Raw genomic sequence first — 5,000 nt, forward strand, 5'->3', positions numbered from 1 at the left:
ACACACACACACACACACACACACACACACACACACACACACACACACACACACACACACACACACTATAGCCAGTGGGCATACGGCCTGCTGCTGGTGCTGTACAGCAGTGCACTAGGACGTCTGGTCAAGTCTAGCCTTTGGACATCTCAAGCTACTTAACTTTAACTTTTACACTGGCATTTCCAGAAGGCCAGGGGTGTGTTTTTTATGGGGCCAGGAGTCCAAAGTATGGCTTAAAGAGTTAGAACTTTTCAACTAAAAAAAAGTGTGTGTGTGTGTGTGTGTGTGTGTGTGTGTGTGTGTGTGTGTGTGTGTGTGTGTGTGTGTGTGTGTGTGTGTGTGTGTGTGTGTGTGTGTGTGTGTGTGTGTGTGTGTGTGTGTGTGTGTGTGTGTGTGTGTGTGCGACTGTTTTCTATTGGCTCCAAATGGCAAAGTTCCGTTCTTCTTGCCTATTGATAATGCTCAGTAAAGACTCGAGCATATCGACTGGACAGTGTGTTTATGCAACCTTTAAAGTAGTGGTTCTTAACCTTTTTGGAGCAAACTCCCCCTTGACCTCATCATAAGGCTCCCAACGCCCCTTTGATCTTATCATCAAGCCTGCAAACTCGCCATCTTACTATCATGAAATAAAATAGACTAATGCACCCCAATGGCAACTAAGCCTCTGCCCCTCTCAGCTGTATCCTTCACAACGACCCCCTTAGGGCTCCCTAACTGTAGAGCCCCCGTTGAGAAACATTGCTTTACAGCATACAAAGTCAAACTGATGTTGTTTGTTCGGGAGGATCTGATTGACAACCATCAATCCACTCGTCTTCCCACTTCACGATTTAATTCCTCCAGCTCATCCATTCGTCATATGGCAAGGCATCGTTAATAAAAACCTCTCCCGTCTCCCCTTACACCTACAGTATATTTCACTAGTGGCTCTACTCTCACAGTAATCTGTGTCCATAGGGATTGCAAGAACCACACATCAATCTCTGTGAGCTCTGCCTCAATCACTTCAGCACCAAGGACAGCCGCCATGCCAAATGCCATTATGTACCGCAAAGAGGGCCGCTGACAGCTTGGGACGAGGCAAGACCAAAGTCATCTGGAGGACTCACACCCCCCCACCCCCAATCATTACATACAACATAATGGGGGATCTGATTATGCCCCACCCTCCACTCCCCCATGTAACATCAAACTTTCATTTGGACATTCAACTTGAAAAAAAGCCTAGCAAGTCAGCTAATTGACTAGCTAGCAAACTAATATGGTATTTTGTGCACTTACTTAGAGACTAATGAAGTGTAATACTCTATAGAAAATGAATACACCATAGCAAATTAGCTAATGCATGCTTTCCTGTAATACCCCGTGAACCTCTATAGCAGAACAGCTTACAAAGAAATAAGGCTTTACTGAACTACTAGCTAAGGAGTATTCTGGATAATGAGAACACTTAAGTGCTCTAACTCAGTACCTAATACATTATTTAGCACACTAACTCACTGTAATATAAATAGTGTTGCTACAGATATTAACATTTTGGGGGAAAAAACAAGATACTTGTGCTTTGAGAAAAGAGATGTAAAGCTCCCTAACTACAAACTGCATTGTAAAAGTACAGAGCAGCCATGGTGTAATGATTAGGGAGTTGGACTGCAGATGACAGGGTTGCTGGTTCAAGCCCCAGTCTTACCAATCCCTACAGCACTCCATGGCCAAGGTGCCCTTGAGAAACCTATACCCTGTGAACAACTGAAAGTCAAGATCTTCAAATCCCAGCTGTCAGCAACCCTACTATCCACTCTTGCATACTACCAGAATATACACCCTAGAAAACTATACACTAGTCTCAGGTAGCATTTCTTAAGATAATCAATCCTTTGCACATGTCCAGTATCTAGTGAATTATTTAATCTTAAATACATCATCTCTGATACACCATAGTAGTAGTAGTAGTAGTAGTAGTAGTAAAAGTAGTAGTAGTAGTAGTAGTAGTAGTAGTAGTAGAGGTAGTAGTGGAAATTCTTTAAAGTGTTTATGAAACGAAAACAAACGGTCATTCCCATTAAAGCCTTGTTTTTTCTGATAGCATCGATGAGACTTTGAACCCAATCATCCTGGAGGAACTTGTGAAAATGGCAACTCAAAGTGTGAATTCTGTGAAATTTGGTGTGACTAATGAGCTGGGCTGTGACATCATAGAGGAGAGTCCCTGGTTTGCTAGTATGGCGATCTGAGAAAACAACACACATTTGATGGACTCACATCTTATAAAGGAACCAAAATTCTGATACAAACATCAGCGTGTCGAAAAACCACACATCCAACCTCATGAGAAAAAAAACCAGCAGCACAAATCTATTTCAGAGGCACTGATACATCTGCAGAAAGTGACATGTCTGACAGGCGAAGTGACGATTGTTGACATAGCCTGACAGTTCGTTTTGTTTATGGTTACGGTTGCTAAGGGCGCTTTGCCATGACCCACAGATGACATGGCGTGTGCATTTGTTGACAAATGGGGGGCATTTTGATTCAATTGTGCGATATAGTGTGATTGAAATACATGTAGGCTACATGCAAAAATATCATCAACTGAGAAAAAACGGAGGTATTAGGCTGTTGGAAAAATGCCCTATATAAGCCTGAGTCCTCAGCATATTTTTAGAGTTTATCATTATTATTATTTTTTGTCCTCAAAGTCACAGGCGTCTCGTGTCCCTCAGCCGGACTCTGAGGACGAGGTGTGTCCAAACGTCAGCCACACGTGCACCACAATACTAAAAACAAACAATCAACGCTTCAAAGTAGGCCTACGCTATGTGCATCTCCGTTTATTCGCTAAGCAGTAGCCCAATCTGTGAGTTGGCTGTCCTCGACTGAGAGCACCACGCTGATGTGCGGATATCCTCCCAAAACCAATTTATTGACCAGTTGAATGGCAATCAACAAAAAGTGCATATTCCGAGAGCATTCGCATCGGTTTGGCATGTAATGTGCATTACCCTTTCCTGATACAAAGCAGATGGACAAGGTAAAACGAGTAGCCTAAAGCAAAGCAGTGCACTCACCTGTCTTCGTGCCCGAGCAGTTACAGGGGCAGTTTCAGTCTGCACGCCGGCGATGTCAATTGTTGGAACTGTTTGAGGCAATAGCATTCTCTTCAGTCCAACCATGCCCGCGACCTCCACATTTGTGGTGAAGCACAAGGGGTGGAAATGTGCCGAGCACAACAGTGACCACGAGCTTGCTTCAAAACCACGCATTGGATCCACAGAGCCCTAGCTTGATTTAGCCTTCTCCTTGTCGGCCACAGTTCCATCATTCTTCACAGAAGGGAACTTGTGCAAAGATATTCCTTCTGTCAAGTAGCCATTTTTGCAGCTGGCACCGTTCGGCCCTCCAGCAACACACTGCTTGACACTGCGCTTTGTTTTGGTACTAGCCGCCATTGATCTGAACAAGGTGGAATGAGGTGAACTCACCCCTTCTATGTCACGCATATCATTTGCATAAAATTTGCATGTCACCAAAAAAACACTTTTTGGGAACGTTTTAACATGACTTTTAGGACAAAATATCACCCAGACAATATCCCATTTTATTCACAAGGCTTAGAACTTTCAGAATCTGTCCTGGAAATGGTCAAATTCCTTTACTTTGTTTTCGTTTCATAAACACTTTAAGATGGTGCTGGAAAACAATGGAGGCCACACAACATTTTGGGGATTTTCACTGAGGGGTGTACTAACTTGTACAACCAGGGATTTAGACATGCATTGATTTATTTTGGGTTATTTTGAGTGAACAATAAATGTGCACTTTTGTATACAATGTCTACATGGCATAGCGTCAAAGTGACATTCCTTTGGTGTTGTCCCATGAAAAGATGTACTTGAAAATCTGCAGGGATGTGAGGGGTGTGCTCACTTTTGTGATACACTGTGCTTCACACCTTAGTCTCAGGCTGCACGCCTTTAGGTGATAAATCCTCAGCATATGCCTTCTAGCCAATGTATTATTCACTGGCAGTGAAATACTGTGCATTAACTCCATATCCAAGGTATTACTTCAATGACAGTGCACTGAGCTACAAGCCAATGTACTACTTTATCCATGATACAACTCAGTAGCATCCTTCCCTCCAATACTCAAGTAGCAGACAACTCCCTCATGAATTATACACTGTATACACCCTAGTAGTATCACAACCCAAATAAAACGTACTCTTCAATACTTTAACTCAATGCCAAATATATTCAAGAGCAGTACAAACATGCAAAGGAGTACACTGGCTATTGAGTTAGTGCAGGGGTTCCCAAACTTTACCATGGCAAGGCCCTCCATACACCAATGTATTCTAGCCAAGGCCCCCCTTACATGGGTCATGCCACACTATTTTTCTGTGCATCCCCTTTCACAACCATAGTCTAGGTCTGTTAGTCAGTGTCGCACTGTGATACATTATATTTTATTATCTATTACAAAACGGTAATAGTAACGTTCAGAGATGCAATAGATTATTTACTAATGGGAATATTGTTAAGCTTATTTGTGATTCATTTCGGTGTAGGCTACATATAGTTATTCAATTTATTTAAATACTTGTTTTGTTTGTCCTGCCAACCTGCCACGGCCCCCCTTGCACTCCCTTGTGGCCCCCACTTTAAAAACCACTGTACTCCTTTGCAAGCTAACCAGTGCACAGCATCCTTCCCATACCTCCAACTCTCAAGATAGCAGCCAGGTACACCATATATTGTATACACCATAACACTGTGTGGCACACCACAGTCCCAGGCACCTAATGGTAATACATTCTCAGCATATGCCCAATATCCAATGCATTACTCCATCACAATGAAACATTGTGCAATGACTCTGTATCCAACGCATTACGTCAGTGACAGTGCACTGAGTTACTAGCCACTAGCGCATTACTTCACCCAGTAGTTAACCAGCACTAAAACTCAGCCTCCTTCCTTCCCTCCGGCGCT

The 5,000-nt window shown here is 43.0% G+C and overlaps 1 protein-coding gene across 1 annotated transcript in view; it reads right to left on the reverse strand.

The window, feature by feature from the left end:
- Window positions 1–5,000, reverse strand: part of LOC134439570 (dedicator of cytokinesis protein 2) — a 338,998-nt gene that overhangs the window by 52,182 nt on the left and 281,816 nt on the right. The window lies entirely within an intron of this gene.

This window comes from Engraulis encrasicolus, chromosome 23, assembly GCF_034702125.1.
Source record: "Engraulis encrasicolus isolate BLACKSEA-1 chromosome 23, IST_EnEncr_1.0, whole genome shotgun sequence".
NCBI classification, from domain to species: Eukaryota; Metazoa; Chordata; class Actinopteri; order Clupeiformes; family Engraulidae; genus Engraulis; species Engraulis encrasicolus.